The sequence below is a fragment of the Haliaeetus albicilla genome, chromosome 2 (assembly GCF_947461875.1).
Source record: "Haliaeetus albicilla chromosome 2, bHalAlb1.1, whole genome shotgun sequence".
Classification (NCBI taxonomy): domain Eukaryota; kingdom Metazoa; phylum Chordata; class Aves; order Accipitriformes; family Accipitridae; genus Haliaeetus; species Haliaeetus albicilla.
In genome coordinates this window covers 16,008,990-16,030,227 of record NC_091484.1, presented here as the reverse complement: position 1 = coordinate 16,030,227, position 21,238 = coordinate 16,008,990, and the positions used below count along the sequence as shown (strand labels likewise).

Sequence of the window (21,238 nt, the reverse complement as noted above, 5' to 3'; positions counted from 1 at the left end):
CCTTGGCGGAAAATGAGAGAAAGGGAAGAAATATGAGCTTATGCAAGCCTTAGGGGGCTTGGGGGATTTTTTCGGGGTTGTTTTTTAAAACCAGACAGCTCAGCAGACAAAACCTAAGCATCTCCACAAGTGCAGCTCCCATGGGAGCCAACACAACCCCCCAGGGGTGCTCCATGTCACACTGCCGGCGGCTCTGGCGCCCACCTGGCTGTGGAGCTTGCAACCCCAGACGATGCGATGCGAGGCCAATTGCCCCTCCAAGAGCACGGTCACCGCTCCCTGCTCCTCAAGCCGCTGCTCGCCTCGCTCGATTAGCTTGTGACCGTGCTCCAGCATGTCCTCACACAGGAACACCGATGGGTTCCCAGCACGCCCATCTGCACCCCCGCTCAGGGGGTGAGGGAGGTGCAGATGCTCATCCTTCACCTCTCTGTGGTGCAAGCGAGCCGGGCTTTGGACCAGTGAATTTTCTCAGGCAGTTGTTGGCTTTTGGCAAGCAGAAAAGTCTGCCAGACCTTCAGGGCAGCAGCCAAGCGCACCACTTTGAATGCGGGAGCTCGCATAGAAGTGAGCGCTGCCGCTCGGCGAGGTGGCTAAAGGGGGTTCCCAGCGCACACCCTTGAAGGGGGCACAGACGAAAAACAACACATGCAGAGGGGCTCTGTGCCACCCGGGGTCAGTCCTGATGCTGCATTAAGCCACCGAGGAAAGGTATTAAAGCGCATGCTGTAATCTAATCAAATTAGATTACAATCTAATTTGTAATCCACAGTTTTTACAAATATCTATCAACTAAGAAATTCAGCTTTTAAGTTCTGGCAAAGCAACTGAATGCTGTATTCCCGTAAAACAGAGAAGCACTGAATGGATGGCAAAGCTCTGCACTGAAACACAACCACAAAACCTGTTACTTTGCAACTCCTGACAACAAAAACGCTGCTTTTGAGAGCAGAGAAGATGCGAACTGGCATCCAAGCCCTTCGTGCTGCTAGCCTGGAATCTGCTCCCTGAGCCACCAGCACCTGCTCTGCCACCACGCACCAGGCATGAGCCGGCTCATTTATTTTCCTTATGGCAAGTCATCATTAACGCCAGCAAGGTAACAAATGAAGTGTATTATTGCTAGCATTTTTTTTTTTTTGCTGTTTGCAGGACGATTTGTGGAAGGAGGAGCACAGATGAATACATGCTGAAAACCCACCTTTTCCTGCCATTTCAGTGCAGCTGGAATAACTGAGGTGGTGGGGCTGGAATCACTATAAACCTGTGTCCACGATACTTTCATGGCAGAAAGTTTGTGCCTTTATTTATTTAAGCCTGCTTTCAAAAATAAATAAATCTAGTCTTTGCTTTCTTGAACAAAGTGGGGACCCACTAAACGCACTATTAATTTTAACATATCATAACCATATTAATATAATATTGCAAACTACTATTCACGTACATTGGGTCCAACTTTCCTATGATTTAATACTAATGTGCAGACTCTCCCTGTCATATCCATGCATGAATATGCCATTCAGATGAACAGCAATACACTGATGTAGGAACAGGACATCATTCATGCACATAGGTACCTATTCCAGCAGGTGAGTTTAATTGGCAAGAACAGGAGGAGACAAACTCCTGCCTTTCCTCCCACTCAAAATAAATGCAGCAAAATAGTCAAAGAGCAGAGTTTATAGATGAAGTTAGGGGGGTTTCTAGGACAAAAACTCTCGAGCTCACTCACCCAGGCAGGGAAGGGAAATGTTGCTAAATGACCCAAATCTTTCAATCAAAACAGCACTAGTTGTGCCTATCCACCATTCGGTGCCAGCTGCTTGATGGCCATCAGGGGACAGAAACATGTTTGCTCAGAATACAGGAATAATTGCAAAACCGTGAGCTAATATGCGAGAACCACGACCTGTTTGCACATCATCCACAGACAGAGATGTGAGATGTGGTTCACACTCTCCTCTGCAAGCTCTCTGCCCACATCTATGCCTGCCCAGCTGCAGCATGCCAAGGAGAGCATCACATCGCGCCCTGACTGTTGCTAGCCCTTTCCCACCATACACCCCAAATACCAACGCACTGCCATCCACCTGCCTCATTTGATCTTCACCCCCTTCCTATGAAACCCTCTTCCCCAGACGTATATGGCCAATCTCTCCTGCCATGCTGTGGAGAGAAACAGAGCGTGAAACCAATCCTTAAGGTTTCTCCTCTTTCCTCCTAAAATGTTCCTAGTGCACATTAAGAAAGCAGAACTAATTTTGTTAATTTACGGGGGGGGGAGGGAAGTCACATGGAATTTATAACCCCAAAACAAAACCAGCTACTGCTGGGCTACTGCATGAGACACCAAAACTAAAGCCCACGAGAAGTCAACACCTTCTTTTCTGAGCTCACTCTGACAGACAAGAAGCGAACAGGATTGTTAAATTTAAAAGCTTCCTGCTAATGACCTGGGGCACCTATAAACACAGATAAAAAACATCTTTCTAAAACTCCTCATTTTTAGCCTAAACACATCCATTTAATGAGAATCATGTGAGTAAACCAGACTGCAAATGAGGACTTCAGTCAGCCTTGAGTTGACCTGGGGCTAAAAATGAGCCAGTGAGATGGTCCCTGGAGAAATGCTGCCTTCCAGGTCTCTTTCTTCTGCATTTCACTGTTCAGAAATTTTTACTGGCTCACCAATGGCAACATTCTGGTGCTGCCTCCAGATACACAGAGAAGATGCTGAGACACTTCTCAAAATGCCTGCAAGTCATTCCACTGTATCAGCCATCTGAAATCATGCTAGAGTCAAATGCCGTAATAGATTTTTGGATGATGCTCCAAGAAAAATAATTCTTGTCATTGACCGAATACTCCAAGTGTCAGAGCAGGACACCTGCCTAAACTGGAAACATTGGGTTGTTTTCCTTCAAAAACTCCTCCTTCTGAACCCTACCTGGACTTAAAAACGTTTACAAATGTTGTGTCATTATTTTTCAAGTGTGCCTGCAGGACACAGGTTGAACATGTTTATGGCACACCACCTTTGCCGTCACACTGCCAAACGTCAAAACTTTGCAGGGACACATGCTCAACCTTGCACCCAGGACCTACGAAGAAAGAGGTGGCAGTGATGTGGCCACCGGGCCAGGTGGAAGAGCTGCCTTCCAGGCATCGAATGCACTGGAGTTTCACATGGGAAGACAATTCACTTGGAGTAAAACGAAACCCGATCACGGAGATGCTGTTTTAGTCTTGGCTTGATGTAAGAATTTCATCTTCTCCAAAAGCCGATGAAGCCTGAAGACCAGATTTCACAGCAACTGGAGTTACAGATTTCAGATGCTGCAAAGCTGCTGTCTGGGTAAGGACAGCTGTAGGCACAGGCAGTTTATGCTGCATGCCCTATATATTCGCGTGTCCCATTTAAGGAGCCCAGGTGTGCAAGAAACTACAAAGCCCCAGAGCTTTGAATACACCTGAAACCGTTCATCCCTCTGCTCTCCAGCAGCACACTGAAAGGCCCCGGTTTTATTTGACTCTCCACATTGACTGTCAGTATGCACCATATTTCCTTTGCTGCTCCAATTCTCATCCTAGCATAACAAATTAAAAAGAAGCATATGTCAAGATTAAGTGCAGCTGATGATTTTCCTTTCTGGAGAGGAGAAAGAGCTAAGTGAGACAACAGGACAGCATGCCAGGAGAAAACCTGGGGTCTCGACTGGTCCACAGAGAAGTCCCACTCCTGTGCTCCTGTGGGACCGAGGCTCCAGCTCTCCAACACAGCAGCACGTTTTAGAGGGGGCAGTTTCAACAACCACTCGAGACAGATTTAATCGTATTTATTTTCTTTAAAGAAGCCCTCCACGTATGGTGTTTAGTACAAAGAGTGTTGCTGTGATAGGTAACCTCTGAAGAATGCCTAGCATTTACTTGCATTGTAAACTGTATAAAGAAGCTGCTTTATTAATCTCTTCATGCCTGTAGGTTTGAGAAAAGGGAAAAGGCACAAGAAAAAAATAATGACAAGTTAGGGAGTATCTCAAGTACACTGGAATTTAAATTAATCCTTAAATGCTTTTGGTGATTACAGAATAAACTAAGCAATGAAAAAAACCCAAAAAAACTGCATGAGGAAAACTGGATGTTACCTTCTCCCCAAAAGCAAGTAAGGAACCAGAGAAGACAGCCCGGAACAACTCCAGGGGGCAGACAGACACAAATAGTCTCCTTCCCATCCACTTCCCAAAGTTTGAAATATAGTTCCAACAGACAGCAGAATAGTATCAGGGTAGGAGATTTATATTTATTAACAAAAGGCGGATCATGAACCTGTCTCACATCCTTGCTGGGGCCACGACTCCTGGGTTGCGTCTCCCATACACATGGTCACATTTTGAAGAGGTGATGGATGGGTAGTTATGAAGTGTCCGAAACTGGCAGTTCTCTGCTCTGCAGGATGATGCTCAAGAGAACATGTTGATCCGCGATGGTAGAGCCGCGAGCTTACCGACAGCAAGGGAAGAAAAAGGTGCTGCTACGGTGCAGAAAACACAGATGCTTTATACAAATTTACACCGTAGTGTCTGCATGGGCACAATTTAACACTATCCAGCAATCTCTATGAGAGAGCACATGGAGTATGTGCAGGCTCTTAAACCCTGCTATCAGCTCAAGACAGTGTTGTGGTTTAATCCCAGCCAGTGACTAAGCACCACGCAGCCGCTCACTCACTTCCCCCCCACCCAGGGGGATGGAAGAGAGAATCGGAAGGAAAAAAGGTAAAACTTGTGGATTGAGATAAGAACAGTTTAATAGAACAGAAAAGAGGAAACTAATAATGAAAATAATAACAATAAGAAAGTGACAATACTACTAATAAAAGAATTGGAATATACAAGACAAGTGATGCACAATGCAATTGCTCACCACCCACCAACCAACGCCCAGTTAGATCCCAAGCAGCTATCCCCCCAGGCCAACTCCCCCCACTTTATATACTGGGCATGACATCACATGGTATGGAATATTTGTTTGGCCAGTTTGGGTCAGCTGTCCTGGCTGTGTCCCCTCCCAACTTCTTGTGCCCCTCCAGCCTTCCTGCTGCCTGGGCATGAGAAGCTGAAAAATCCTTGACTTAATATAAACACTACTTAGCAACAACTGAAAACATCAGTGCATTATCAACATCATTCTTGTACTAAATCCAAGACATAACACAATACCAGCTACCAGAAAGAAAATTAACTCTATCCCAGTCAAAACCAGGACAGACAGTAAATCCTCTCTTCCTCCCTCATGGGAAATGGATTTAAAGTCTATGGCTGGGTGTTTGGAGGGTACATACAGCAGCAACATCGATATCTTTAAGCCATTCTTGACGCAGGTGTAGGATTCCCCTTGACTCACTGTCACAAGAGTTAAGAAGCAAGGAGGAACCTGCCCGGCCTGGGAGCAATTTTGTAGATCCCATTTATAAATAAGCTGCATTGAGTCGGAACTGCTTCTCACAAACCTGTTTGCCAGACTCAAGCACTCCAGCTTTCTATAGAAGTCAAAACATGAAACATATTGGAAGAAATAAGAGAAAAACACAGTAAACATGAGACAGCACTGCATAACTAGCAGTATGCACAAGTAAGGGTTTGCTTTTCCCTTTTGCAGTTTGCAGAGCAGAGAGCAGACTAAAAATCAGACCATGTCAATAAGGCTTTGACCAGTAAGTGGTTAGATTGAAAGTCTGTAAATTAACAAATTTTTGGTTTTAGTTGATATCTTTTGAACAAAAGACTGTGTACAAGGGTTTGCCCAGTGGTTCAGAGTCTCAGGAGTGAAAGCATGTAACGGTTTCATACAGAAAGAAGAGGTTTAATCAGAGCAGATGTTTTCAACTTTCATCTAGAACAGGCAGAATATGCTCATAACCTAAAAAGCCATTCCTCACCTCAAAAAGTTAAGAGCCCAAAATTCACACCTGCCTCTTGAGAGCAAGGGACTGGAGAATTGTCCTGGTAGCAGTAGTCAAGGTTAAGTCTGGCAGGAAAAATTCCTTTGGTCACCCAGGAACCGGGTCCAAGCTTGTTCTGGAGCCAATGGACAGACAGACACCCCTAAAGATGATTCAGCCCATCACAAAACATTCATCAAAGCAAGGGAGATAAGCCACACTCCAGACACACCTCTCTTTCCACTGGCCCTAGCACCTCAGATGACCACTCAGACTAGAGGCATGAATTATAGATCGCCTACAAGTCAGCAAAACAAACCCTTCCTAGAAACAGTTCTTTGAACCAGAGGCTCATTTCCCCACCGTTTACATGGGTAAGAGTCTCTGGTTTAAGAAACCAATGCAAAGCTTGTCTAAGTAGATAAAGAGACTATTTGAAAGAGGGAAACAATGGAAGGACACAATGTCAGTGCTGTCTCCAGTGGCTGGCAGGAACCTTGCCTACAGCCTAGGAGAGCTGTTTTAGGATAACTAGCTCAATATATTGTCCTGGAGAAAAAGCCAGGGAAACGGCTCAAACCCATCCATTCCAGCCCAAACATGTCTATGATGAAAAGGACGCGCTGCAGTTGGCTTGCATCGCAGGGTTCCCTGTTGATAGTCTGAATGCAAACGAGAGGCAGCATCAGTGTAACCTGACCTGATAATGTAAATAGGGTGAAATGAAATATGGTTCGCCACCTCCCCAGCTTTGGCGAATGTTTATTTTGAATAACATGCTTATCTGCTCCAACTGCTCACCATCTGTTTTCAGTCTCCACCAAGCTAATATTTTTCACATTTAGGAACTGAGAAATGGGAAGAATTACATTTAAATTTTATTAACATCTTTCCTCTGCTCTAAGGTTGCCTTTCCCTCCCCTTGACAGCTCTAAGCCATCTGTAGAGCACCTTTAAAGTTCTCCAAGGCATGCAGATGAGAGGTTATCTACATGCAAATCAAGAGTATCATTACTCAGACTTCCAGAAGATGCCGTTTTACTGCTACTCCACTGCAATCCCTCCATCGCCTGCTTCCAGACAGCCTCCCCCAAGCTCGAACTGAAATCACATCGTCAAGGAAAGAGCCAATATTTTATCTTTTTGCAGCATCACTGCATCAAAAAGCAATGGAGGGGAAAGGCTGAAGATAAGCATCAGAAACAAGGCAGCCAATACAGCAGCCTTAGGACAAAAAGGATGATTGGGTTAGTCCTAATTTGGTGGAGAGGGAGACGTTAAAAGGTTTGCAGTCAAGATTATATTTCTATACAAATATTGACATTTACTTTCATGTAGGGTGGTTTCCAGAGATCTCCCTTTGCTCAAGTCAATAAATGACAATTTGCAACCACAACTGGGAGACACGAGCATGTCACCTAAACAGGTCAGCAACAAATATTGGTCAACTGAGGTCCTCCGTCCTCCTCCCTCCACGCCAAAGCACAGAGTTGGCTAAGACGATACTATAGCATCTGTTGCAGCGGGTAACTTATGTTACTGTACTGATACTTCCTCCACTAAACGCGATCAGCCTATTTTTACACTGTTTAGCTTGGTTTTATAGCACATCTAGGCTCCTGAGCTGTAAGATGCTGTGGGAGTGGAGAGGACTCGGCACCTCGCAGGAGAGCGCTGCATCACACAGGAGGGAGCTGCTGAGCCTGGGATAGGCATTTTATAAATCAAAAATAAACGCGTGTATCTCCATTGCCATCTATTCCTCTCCCACACACAGCTGTTTCACTTTAAATCTCAATTCAATGTGAAACTCAGATAGAAGAACTTGAAAGAGCAAAGTATGTTATCGTTCGCAACCAGTCCAGAAAGCAGTTAATAAGGGAAATAAGATTAATAATTTATTCCTGAAGGCAGACTGCAGATCTTTATCTGTCTTGCCCTTCAGTGATTTTTATAAAAACCTATTAATGTGCCTGGCTCTACAAACTCATCAGTAGCACAGGTTGGACTTCACAGCAGTTCTCTTCTGCTGTGCTCCTGCCCAGACAAGACGGTTGCAGCTCTGGCTCTGCCCTTGCCTTGGCCATGTCAGACCCATCAGCACAAACCCACCTGCATGGCATCCCTGCCTCCTTAGATCTGGTTTCCTCTTGGTCCATGGACCCATACTAGGGCCAGTGGTGCAAACCCATGGATGCAGGATCCATCCCACAAACTTTGCATCCAACAGCCCCCAGAGTGGGGTATACATCAAGCCCCCCGAATTCTGGTCATCTTGCTTCTACAAGAACACAAGCCACTTCTGGCATGGTACCCCCCACTCTCCTGCTGTCTTTTCCATGAAGGAGCAAGGGAATAGTTACTCAGACCGTGAAAGGTGCCCTAAAAACTATTTACACACGGTGTGGCAGCCACCTGGAAGCTGTTGCTGCTCTTACCAACACGCCACAGCAATTCCCTTCCCACACTGCTAGTACCCACGCAAATAAGTTTTGAGGACCCAAGTTCATCTCTTGACGTCCCTGCCAACAGCTTTTGCTCATCAGCTGTCTCAAATGGATGCAGTGAGCAGCACCAGGGAGCCTGCGATACCCCAAGGTGGGGAACCTTCCCCATCCTTGCCAGCCACTTGTTCTGCCCCCATCAGAGACAGCCACCCCAAAGGGAGGGATCTACTCCTGGCATATGTCCCAGCAAAATATATTCCTGGAAACCAAAGCCTACAGAGCAGCCAGCATTTCAGTTTTAGGATGGGAAGTGCTCTGGGGATCAGGGGGAGTGTTCCTTCCTCCCCAAAACCACCCCTCTGGTTGCTCAGACCTCTTTGGCCAGGTTTATAACCTGGGACACGGGCAGGGACTGGGCAGGGCAACTGTGTTCAAGCAAAGCCAGAGATGCTCGCTAATTCATTTGATTAGCTACTGCTGAAGTATTTTGGTAATTTTTCATTAGTTCATTGTTCCATTTAAAGTTACAGAATCAAGATTTATTTTTTTTTTTTAAATCATCCACTCTTATTACAGTGTTAAGAAATACTTACTCCTCCGCACTATTTACTTATTAGGCTAAAGCACTCTGAATGAAAAATGAAAGCAGTTGCAGATATCAAACAGGCAATTATCACAATCATGGAAAAATTAGTTCTTAAAAGTCTCAGCCTGCTGCATGGCTCTCTAAATCCTCCAACTCCGAGCAAAGCAACAGTGGCGGGAGCAAACTTTCCAGATGGGAACATCTGTCTCTCATTTGCTGCAGGGAAGAAAACACCAGGAAGATTAACAGCTCTCGAGTCCAGTGGAGCCCAGACACAACACGTACAAAAGGGATACCATTTAGAGACTCAGAGCAACAACTCAGTATCAAAGATTATTTTTTTTTTAATGATCATTCTGTGGGGCTTCTACATACAGAGAAATGTTATGTCAGGAAAAAAAAAGAGCTTGAGTTTCACTTCTAGTAAATGCTATGTATAACGAAAGCAAGAATTGAGTTAGCCATGCTTATATGAATGATATACAGCGCTTTTACCATCTCAGCTACTTTTTAGATATGAAAAGTCATTTAAAAAGTTGGCTTTAAGGGGTTACCCCCAAAAGGTCTGAAATCACTCCCTGCCCAGAGCAGCGAGACCACGGATGGGGTGATTTGCTCCTCTGGGGTCCAGAGGGTAAACACCAAGTTTACTCCAGAGAGTAAGAAGTGACCCAACATGTGGGAAAATCGTGGCTGAAGGACATGCTAACCCAGCCTCCCCTGCCAATGGTAGCACCAAAAGTCCATTCCCAGTGGAGCCGGTGCCACCAGCTCTGCCACCGCTCCACACCCAGCATTGGCATATCACAGCTTTCCTCCCCGTCTTTGACATTGCTCAGTAGCACTTTTTGATTGTAGAAGTATCCATTATAGCAACTCAAACTCTGATTTCTGATTAGCAGCCTAGTTATTGATGTCTATTCAATACCCACCAGTTTTAGCTGGCATAAGCCCTCTCTGGAAGAGTACCAGCCTGTTGTAGAGGGTAACAACATTAAATGCAGTTAATTCTGAAACAGGACCCAAGTGTTGAAAAAAGAAAGCTTCAGAATGGATGCAAATGCCTTTAAAGCTGTAGACTTCTGCAAGTACTGGTTTTAAACCAAAGGTGTGCTGAGGTATAAAGAAAATAATTTGTTACCAAAAATGCCATAGGTTATATAGAAGAACAACAACTGAGCATTGTAGTTTTGGGAGTGGAAATCTTTTTTTCTTCCTGCTTAGGCTAAATGCCGTAGAGTAAATAGAGCTGCAACTTTTGTACCTGTAAAATTTTGGGCGACCCAAAAGGGGGAAAACACAGTGAAACAAGCTCTAACTTTTGAAAGCATTTTCCACCCTAACAGAGGCTTTGAGACAGCCTTTAGGATATGATTTTATCTAGCACTCATAAATCCTTTTAAAACTTGGCTTGCTGGCCATTTAACAAGCAACTCCACCCTTCTCCTGCTCTCCAGATGAAACACATACGCACTAGGCTCCATTTTGTTACCTTCCTCTCCAACCCAGCAGTATTAGAAAAGCGGTGGTAGAGCCCAGGGAGCCGTTTTTAATTGGCATCCTCTTATTACTAATTAGCTCCGAGGGGCTCTCCACAGCTCGTAATGGTCAACAGAAATGCATCCACTGATTTAAAGGGGCTTTGGAGCAGCAGAGATGCTGGAGCAGACTCCTAGGAACGACCCTGCTGCAGCCAGGGGAACCCAGGCCACCACCGCAGCTCCCCATGGAGGAGCCAGCGTGGGACCACCACCGATCCAGCCCTCGCTGGGCTTCTCTGGTCCCAAGTACAGGTCTGGAGGAGCCCTGGGGAGGCTATAGGGTTGTCTCTCCCAGAGGAAGTGTTCCCGGCGGGTTCTGGCTGCTATGCAGCTTCTCTGCAGCACGTCCTGCACAAAAGCCTCTCGCATGGACACTGCGATTAGAGGTGCCTGAGCAGGCACAACATCAGCACTGCTCATTGCTTAAAATCCACCAGCAAGACCTTGACAGAAGAGACATAAGCCACAAATTCATCTCACCACCGCTCAACAAACTCCATTTGAGAGTCTGGGACCCCATGCCTCCTCTGCTGCCCTACTTTATTCTTTAACAAAACAGTTCAGAAAAGGGGAATCTGCAAAAAGCAGTTCAGTAGTAGCAGCGCTGTGATTTTGCAGCGCCGTTCTGCTCACAGTCGGCCGAGCCAAAGAGCCGCCGGTGCTGCACATACAGCAAGGCCACAGCTACGACACTGCAGCAGTGCTTGCTGGTGATGCAGCCCCCTTCTCCCTGCTGGGCTGCTGCAAAAAGCCCAGGCAAACGCTGCTGTCTGGCGTTCCTATGGCTTGCCCACGGGAGCCGCATTTCCAACCCAAGCCCCTTCCCAGGGGATTTTTGCTGGGTCCTGCAGCTTCCATGCTGTGAGTGTGGTTCATTCCTAGAAGCTGGGGAAAAAAAAGCGATGGTCTATTCTGACATACCAGGCTAGTGACCCTTCTTTTTCACTGCCTGGTGTTTTATATCCCAGCTCTTAGTTTCAGTAGGAAAAATAAAGTTGTGGAAGAGGATGAAATCTTCTAGCCAGTTCTGTAAGAAATTTAGCAGATATTGAGAGGCATGCTGTTGCTGGGTCAGCACAGCAAGCCCCTTTGCTTAAAGGCTTCCCACCAGTGGTTCCTCTGTCTTCACTGCAGGATCAATCCCTGCCTGTTGGGGAGCAATCATTTAGGGAGTTTCCTTTTGGAAAAGCATCACATCAAGCTGGGGCCATTTCACTCTCTGGTGCATTTTTAACCCCTGACTCCAAGCAGCTAAGCGATGGTGCGAAGTCCCGTGCCACAGTGCCAGGGGAGCTCGGATCCCAACGCTATGGCTCCTGGGGCTTTGAGTCCTGCCCACCGCTGCGCCTCTGCTCCCTGTTAGCAGTTGGGAACCAGTTTGGTTACACACAGCACCAGTTCCTACCGGGATGTGTACAGGTTGCTTTGTTTGTACAGAAGCTCCCACAGATTGTTAAGAGGGTCTTTCGGACCAATAGGTCTCAGGTGGAAGAATCCCCGTGTCCCACAACTGAGGCTCCTGGCTGCAGGCTGTCAGTTCACCACCCATCTGCTCTCCAGCATGCCATGGGAGAACTCCCAAGCAGCTTATAACCACAAAGCTTTGGGGATCAAAATTGCAGGCTTTCTGCTGCCCTTCAGAGCCCCCATGAACCAGGAGGGGTATCAAGAAACACCACGAGCAGCTCCCGCAGTGGACGGAACTGGCATGGGCTCTGCTGCCCTGGCAGCCCCAGCAGCACCCTGCAGGGCAGGGGAAGAGCACCCATGGATGACGAACCATGGCATGGCCTGGGCTGGCAGAAAGCTGCTGACAGCAAGATTTACTCGAGTTTTGTGTTGTCAGAGAACCCAGAAATGCTTCAACCACAGCAGCAAGAGGAAAGCACAAACCTCCTTCAGGAGAGACAGCCGTTGTCTATATAAACTTGCCTTTTTACCCGAGCATCCCGGAGATTAGACTGCACCTTCACAGCGATCCTGCCTCACCTGCCTCGCTGGGTACAACAAACATGAGCATTGTCCATACCTTGGGCAAGTTCTCAGTCATGCACTACTCAGCCTGACTGGAGAGGCAAGTACAGACAAACCCCACAGAAACATATAGCCTGCCTAGGGCAGAGCCATCCCGGAGCACCTCAGAAGTTCATACAACACAAGGTAAAAAGGGAACAGCCTGAAAATCATTAGAGGAGGAAGTAGTCTCATTTAAAATAAGAGGATCGATTCAAACCCACCACAAATTCCCCTTAAAATCATCCACTAATTGAAAATTTAAGAAATTTAAACCTGGTTACTAAAGATGTACAGGAAGAGGTTTAAGTCAGAAGCTTTAAAACAACAATTTAAGAATACATCCTTCTCTCAGTCCTCCATCTTCCAAGCCCTGCTGCTTGACGATTTGGTTCCCACCACTATAAATCTACCTAAAAAAACACCACTGACCTCAGAAAAATAGCCAGTATTGAGCAAATCCGGATTTCTTACAGCATTATGAATGGTGCTGAGCATGCAAGGATCTGAAGCTAATGAGAACTGGTACAACAGACTTGGCATCTAAGGGGTGAGAGTATCTGGTGAGTAGAAAATACTCAAACTGAGTAATACAGGAACTGAGATAAAAGTCTATGCATACAAGACAGACCCAAAGTACCAGCACCAGCAGCCCAAGTACCACTACCAGTAACTGGTGAATAATGCCACTTAAAAAAAAGCAAGGCCATTTCTTAAAGAAGTGAGAAGATCAAGACAGAACACCACTTTTAATCCATAACAATCAGTTAGGCCACAGAGAGGCATAAATAATACCAAGGACACTCAAAGCTATTATGAAAAGCCTAAATTTAACTAGGAAAAAAACCAAAGCTGTTTGTTAAGCACAGAACAGGTACAAGTCCTGACCATCTGGAGAAGGAAGCAGTCCAGAAGCTCATAGTCAAAAGGGTTAGTTTAGATGAAAACAATGGTCATTTTTGCAAAAACAAAACAACAAAAAAAATCGAACCCAAACCAAACCACTATCCAAGTTCTACCACAAACCCAAAATGAAGCAATCAATGAAGGATACAGAAAAACAATCCTCCTTGGGTCCCTGAAGTTATACCGTTTGCTCTCTTTTCCAAATATAAAGCAGAGTCCAACAGGGAGTCTCCCTTCTCTGGATGGAGGCTGAAGAGCAGGAGCTCACCCACTGCCAGCCAGCTCCAGGGCCAAAGTTCCACCAAACTTTATCCAAAACTGGGCAAGTTGTCCAAGAAATCAAGGAGGAACTTGGAAAAGACTTGGAAGTCTTTTTCATTGCCAGTATTTACAACTTCCTGCAAGTGACAAAGTCCAAACCGAGGACTGCAAGTGTCCCTTACCCTACAGCCCACTGTGACTTTACCACTGCAACCTCTGCACCAATGCTGGCAGTGCTGCACGCACTAACACCCGTCTTCCTACCCTGTCAATGTACCTAAGGTAGCCAAGACTTGCTAATCACGCCATAACTCACGCTGGCTCTCTTCAGAGAGCATGCTTCATTCACTTGGGCGCTAAGTACATTAACTGCTGCCCAGCTAATATTCACTCCCGATCAATGACACACATAGGAGCCCTGCCAAGATGACAATTCTGTCTTTTAAAAACACTCCTCACATCACTACACAAATTGCTCTTCCCCTTCACCCCAAACCCGATCAGCATGTGGAAAGCTTTCCACCATCCCACAGAGCTGGAAGCACAGGAGCAATGCATTTAGGGATGGGTTTTAGAGGTGTTTAGGAGCCTGATGATGTAGATGGGCACCTACACACCCTTAGGAGCAGGACCACTGGTGCGGTGCTGGAGCACCATGAGCCAGCATCTCCTACAGAGCCCAGGCACGGAGAGATGGGGGTGGACAGAAGAGCCATTAAAACTCACTACTTCTTGGTCTTTTCAGGGAATGACCCCAGCAGAGACGGATGCACAGCAGTAACTGTCTCTGCTGTGCCTCCTTCCCCTCTCTCTCATGGGCAGCAGAAGTGGAGATTTTCCATTGATAACCTCTGGAGATTCAGTGATGCGCAGGGACCATAGAGTCAAGGTGTTGGCTCAGCTGCTGATGCACTTGCTTTCAAAGCATCACACTGCAACACAGCACAGAAAGGACCTTCCAACTCATCATTCTTAGGGTTGTCCTAAACTAGTTACTAGCAACCTGCATTAGCCTGCTCACTGTTAACTGGAGCACACAGGAAAGACAAAGACTACGTTAACCAAGAAGTACAACCACCAAAATTGCAAGATCAGGAAATAAGAGAGCCCACCCCGCAAACAAAAAAAAAAACAAAACAGCAAAACCCCTAGTTTCTTTCAAACTGCTATTTTCCTCCCCCAGTCACAGCAAAGCCTGTGACACAGTGCCTATAAATTTCCTCTAATGATGCAGCAGTGAGGCAGAGACCCATCTGTGCCTGGGCACAGGTGAGACTTTTCACTATCATGTAAGTGCAGGCTGCCTTTCAATTACACTCACCAGCCCATTAGGCAAATTAGATTTGCATATGAGAGGATAACTAGAAAGTCAAGAAACAGGCCCTGAAGTAAAATACGTTTTATAACCTACATACTCCTGGGAAGATGTCGACAGTAAGTTTGCTATTCAGTCCAGGGCTATGTTAGATGTTCATGATCTTCAGGTTTCTGCTCTTTGCGCTGGTGTGATTTTGAGGACAGTTTCTCCACCACACAGAACTAAAGCCAAAGACATCTGCGTACCCTGCATCCCCACCTCCCTAAAAATATGCCCATTTCTGCAGGTCTTTGCATCATTTGCAGGTTCTGCCTTGCAGTATGCTTGATAGTGGATTAAAATACTACTGGCCCCACAGAATTTAAATTGATTCCACCTGGCTTTCAATAAATATACCACCAAACTATACAGTTATTTCCAGCACCCTAAGAATGTGCACTGGCACATGCTGCCCAGTGGTATGGGGTTACAGTGGTGTCCCATGTCACTGAGGACATTTGCGTGGACTAAACAGTTCTGCTCAGGTGATCCTGAAGAATTAATCTGTCTGCATGTACTTTTTTTTCCCCAGTAAGTGTATGCAAAACAGAGACAACCTAGCTCATCTCCCAGAATCCAGATGGCACTTGCAAACCTTGTCTGTGTATCAAATGTTGTTTTTTAGATCAAGTGTCCCTGGTTGACAACACAGAACTTCACAATGCTATCTTTAGAGAGGCTTCTCTGCAAAGAAACGCCCTTTGAGCATACGTTACAGGGAATATGCTAATGTGGCAGGGTGTTTTCAGGGGACGCAAATGTATCTGTTCTGGGAGCTCAGATACCCCAGAACAAGCTGAGCCTGGCTGAAGATGAAGGGTCATCCAGCACTCCTTTTAACACCAAGCCCCTACAGAAAAGATGCATAAGCAAGTTAAGATTGCAGAGAAAGGTTAACATACACCACTGGAGAGATGCAGGATGAGCTCGCAGCAAAGTCCACTCACAAGAAATATGCTTACCAAAAACCCTACTAAATGAGGTAGCACAGCTGAAAACAAGACAGCAAAATCTGAGACTTTTCATTCCTTCATTTCTCCTACAGGTTTAGAAATTCTTACCCTACTTTCCTGTTCATCTAAATGCAAGGGTCTGATAACAAACCAATGGTTTTCTTCATCAAGGTCTTCATTTCCTCCTCCAGATTTCATGTAAAGATAAAAGCAGCACATGCGAAGTAACTTTTTTTATTTTAAACCAGCCCATTAATAAAGAACAAAACTCTACAAAACTTTTGGTTTCACACATCCCTGAGATGGTAACGCTACCCTCAACAAAAAAATTAGTAGTAGTTGTTAAAAATAACACCACCACCCCCAAAAAACCCACCACCCTGAGTTGTTTTCTATGCTCCCCAGCTCCAAGAACCAGAATCATTACCTGCATGTGAAAAAGCATGAAAACCCCCTGACCTGTACACACTCCCACTGAGCAGCAAAATGGCATTACAAAAGCCAGAAGAAGACAAAGGCAGCTGCAGAAACAGAAAAGGTTATGATACAGCTCATCCCCAGGATCAGAAGGTGACACCAACAGCAGTGAGGTGGCTGAAATAAGCCCTTGCGCCTGCTGCTGAAAAGAACATTTCAGAACAGTGACATCAGGTAAAGCAGCTTCTTTTGAAAAAAGAAAGTGATCCAGGAGGTAGCTCCTTCCATATTGCAGGCGCTCACAGTAAACACCATATGGCCTGTTAATTTAATTAGGGAGAAGAAACCCCCTAAGTTTGAGATTTGACTTTGAAGGGTTTAAAACAAGTAAGAGGAAAATAACTCAAGATACTCTATTAGGTCATCTTGCTAGCTTCGTCCATCCTTCTAACCCAATTCAGCTGGTGGCTCTCCCCATGCCACACAGTGCCTCTAGGGGGCTGATTTTTTTTTTTAGAAGCCCACTACCAGATGTGCACAATCTACACCGTTGCATCTGCACAGCTGCTTCCCAGGAAGATTTGGGTGGTCCATGCCAGGCAGCCAAGCCAGGACAGGTCTGTATCAGGAAGGAGGTACGTGCAGTTAGCAACCCGAGTACTTCAGCTAAACCCACCTTCTCAGATACCAACCAGAATTTTTGTTTTAAATCCTTCTCACAAACTACTCTGGCAGGTCCCACCCGTCAAGGCAGGATGGATCTCAAGGTGGAGGTCAACCAGACAAATGCCAAAGAACCAATGCTGAGACACAAAGTCTCAGGACAAGTCCATTCCCCATCTGTAAGTAAGTGTGCATTTGTAATCTTGAGGTCAACCAACCAAGACCCAGCCATTCCCAAAAACTTCTGTATCTGAGCAAAGACTCACTGCAGCATCTAATTCCAGATTAGCAAGAGGGACTCTGCCCAAAGGGGCTGTGTTACCTGAATAAAGAGTAATTCTCTGCTTTGAACATGTCTTCCGTGTCTTGTTCTGAGGAGAGAGGAACACATCTAAGATCTTTTTTAGCTAGAGGTTTGCATACACATATCTGTACTGCAACAGGAGACTGTAGCAGCACTGAAACGCTGGAGCACCCTGTCAGGTCTCTGCATGAGCTGCCCAGGGCATCACCAGCAGGGAACAAGACAGATCCCATGGAAGTGGCTGCTGGAGCACCACCAAGAATACAGACACAAAACCTACCAATTATTTATGAAATAGCCTCAAAAGCTGTAATGGCTGAGGCTTATGGGGCTTTGATGGGCTTTCATCTTCAAACAGCCTGCTCAGGCCCAGGCAGTAGCATGCAACACCTTGGTCATGGCGCTTTGAGGACGATCATCCCCCAGCAGGCTGCTCTGTCAGGAGCCACCAGCACAAACCTCGTCAGCTGCAATGCTGCAGCATAACCAAACTCCTTTTGGGAGGCCCAGTGTGTCACAAGGCAAACCCAACGCTCCTCTATACAGCTATATACTCCAACCGACCGACCTCCAGACTCGGACAGGGCTTTGTCGCCCAAGTTGTTTGGATAGAAGCACAGAGGAAAGCTATGCCTGATGCCTCCAGTGCGGAGACGAGCTGCCATTCTCCTCCATTCCTGCCTGGCACGAAGTAGGTCAGGGCTGTGTGGGCTGGTCCTCTCGTCATGGGACACAACCCACCTGTACTCCTCTCTGGAGGTGCTCCATGCCTCTGCAGAACAGGTTCATTTTCAAGTCCTAGGTAGGGCAGCAAGACATGCCTCCCCTTCCCTACTCCTGTTATTAACTGCTGCACATCTCGCCTCGAGGCAAACCCATGCCACTCTGCCAGTGGGAAACCCAGAAGAGATTTCTGGGGGTTTGGGGTTTCAACCTCCTGCCCTGCAGATGAATCATACCAGGAGAAAATAACATTGTTCCTAGAATTTTGTAACCTCAATTGACATGTAGTTTCTCTTTGTGTCCTCTCAACAGTTGACTACACTCACAAATTAACAACCCACTTTTTCAATTATTTTTTCCTTTTCGATCCAGAGCCAGGTTGCGATCTGTGTATCCCTTTAATAGGTGTGCCTCAGCAATATGCCAGAGACCAGAGTTTCCCATTTTCTAGTAAAAAAAACAACCAAACAAACAACCAAACATCTAAAGCCCAGCAGACTTCTTCCTGCTAGCAAGAAAACCTCCTCTCAGGACACTGCAAAGATTTAATTTACTACCAATTGCCCTCTGGTTATTTTACATTTATGGGGTGGGGGCTGAAGAAAGGAAGAAAGCGGGGAGAGGGTGTAATTAGCTTTGCTTGTAAAATGTTCATCCCAGTTGTAATAGCAACTGGAGCCTATCGGAGGCTTAATAGATTTCAGGGTTTTGTTCCTTGCAAGTGCTGAAGTGTCTGTGTGGAGTGGGGGGAATAAAAAAAGGGGAAAAAATATATTTAAAAAAAAAATCAATAAGTGGATCCTACTTCTTGCCACAACCCCATATGGAAGTAATCAAGCACAAGGGTGGCAGCTGGGGCCAATAACAGTCACCTGCAGTTGAGGGACATGGGGGTTTCGGATGGGTTTTTAATGCTAATTTCCTGGAGAAACAATGAGGGAGCGGGCGCGGAGCGGCAGCCGAGGGCGGATGAATAGGGACCAGCCGGAACAATGGCTGCACCTGGTGCTGGGAGCAGCAGCACAGAGCCGGCACGCGGCAACAGCGCACGGCACATCTGTTCCCCGCACAATAACCCACTCCCCCCGATGCTCCACCAGCATCCTAAGTAATACCGGGTCTTTAAACATTCACAGCTTGCTGCAGAGCAACAGGTTTGAGCTGTTTCAGGGCTACAGCGTGCTCCTTGTCCTCCCCTTGTTTGGGGTGAGCTCAATAACAGTTATCAGTACTTCTAGGGCTTTCTTGGGTTTTTTTTGGTGAAAGAGATGCCTTTGAAAGGGATGGCTACGCAGCATCCCACCGTCAGGTTGCAGTGTCCTGTTGCTGGAAGGAAAACTGACTCTTGCCTTTGTAGTTTCCATAGGACCGGAGAGTAACCAAGCAGCAGATCTGCAACAGTCCTGGTTCTTCTAAATGGTCTTCTGGCCACCTGCGACTGTTCTCCTTCAATAGCACAAGTCCTACCACAGACACGAAAGACAGGAGTCCTGCAGCCGGGACACGCCAAGGAAATTAAATACACGTTATTCTAAAACCTTAAGCTTGGCTTATAAAAAGGCCACTGGCCAGCCCAATAAAAGGCACAATAGTTAAACTTTAAAATGCTTTGAAACCTCTGAAATTGCTATTGTCCTTTTGGACGTAAGCTGCTGACACTAAAAGAGGCACTAAGGTCAAGGTCTTGCCTCAGAAAATTGCTTGCAGACCCAGGAACGGAACCCAAGCCTCTAGATGCTCTGCTTCAACTGCAGGATCATTGCTCGCCAGTTCTTCCCAGCTTCTGCTCTTGCTCTAAACAAAGTTTTTTCCAGCCATTCCCTGAAGGCTGCATGAATTAAGACAGTCTCCATCATAAAAATAAAAGTTGAACAGGCTCCCAGAGACCTGCAGTGATGCTGCCCCCAGGGACTGCTCTGGAGCGTCTGTCAAAACACATTTCATACCTAGCTTCTAACAAGCAATCGGATACGTAAATAGTCACTAGACCAGGATAAAGGCAAGCCTACAATCTAGCCCAGAACAAGTATACATAAGCCAGCCCTTATTATGGGAAAAAACCCAATAGGCAACAGATTATGACCATCTCCTGTTCAGATTTAAGAACTAGCCAGCATTGCTTTAAATCTGCTACATATGCCCAAGTCCTCAAATGACTTTGTTCAGCTATCCAGCTATACTGTAAACATTGCACACGTACATCAAACAAATCTCGTTTTTTGTCCAAACCCTAAAAAACCAGAGCTGGAAAAAACAAAAGGCCACCTGGCTCGCCCATCCCAGAGCATAACTGTGGGAGAGCACTGCCTCCTGCAAAATGCTGCTGATGGTTACTGCATTTATGGGTCAATTTGGGAACCGAAGAACTGGTTGCCTTGAAAACTCAGCTCTTTTCCTCTTGCCTACTGTCCCCCAGTGATAACGTCTACAAGCCAAAATCCACCATCAGCGACACCTGACAAAGCCCTGTAAAGCAGTAAAATAATTTGAGACTCCCACTTGAACCAACAGACAAGGCAGCATTAAGAAGTGAAACCCTGCTCTCTCAGGGCACTGGTCCTGTAAGACTAAGAGGAATAAAACAGAAGAAAAAAAAAAACCAGGAGCCTGACCCATGGTTCACATGAGAAAAGCAAGCTCCCATTGCTTTTGGCTTCAGTGGGCTTAAACAAGCCTCTGCAAAAATCAGCAGATGCAACTTGCAAAAATAGCAGCATCTTGGAAGTAAGCAGGGGCCATGGCTCCAGTCCCCGGGCAGAGCAGAACCCGACTTGGCAGCACTGTTTTGGCCTTTTCACTATTAAATGGAGTTTCTGCTCTTTTCCTCAGGGCATTCCCTATGTAATAGACTTCTCAGATTAACGATTTATTCTCCTTGCCTTTAGCAATTCTGCTCCATCCTCAGACCCTTCAAATCCTTCACTTGGCTTACTGCGCTTTCCTGTTGGCAGTATTTGCTCAAACTGCCTTTGCTTTACCCCTTTTACCTTGTTTCTTACACTGGGTTCTCTTAGTTTTGCAGGTTTCTCTAACTGGTGGATGTGCTGGGGTAGGGGTACCTGGCTGGGGAGGACCCACAGTCATTTAGGTGAAGCCTAGGTAGTCCCAAAAATCAGACTAAATGTC

The 21,238-nt window shown here is 46.1% G+C and overlaps 1 protein-coding gene across 4 annotated transcripts in view; it reads right to left on the bottom strand.

The window, feature by feature from the left end:
- CBFA2T2 (CBFA2/RUNX1 partner transcriptional co-repressor 2) overlaps nucleotides 1-21,238 on the bottom strand; it is a 65,646-nt gene that overhangs the window by 18,833 nt on the left and 25,575 nt on the right. Inside the window, exon 1 of one of the 4 annotated variants that reach the window (XM_069807419.1) lies at nucleotides 2,091-2,111. The exons of the other annotated variants lie outside the window; for them this stretch is intronic. The gene's annotated coding sequence lies outside the window, so the exon portion shown is untranslated. Of the gene's footprint in view, nucleotides 1-2,090; nucleotides 2,112-21,238 lie in introns of those variants that run through there. 4 annotated transcript variants of the gene reach the window in all.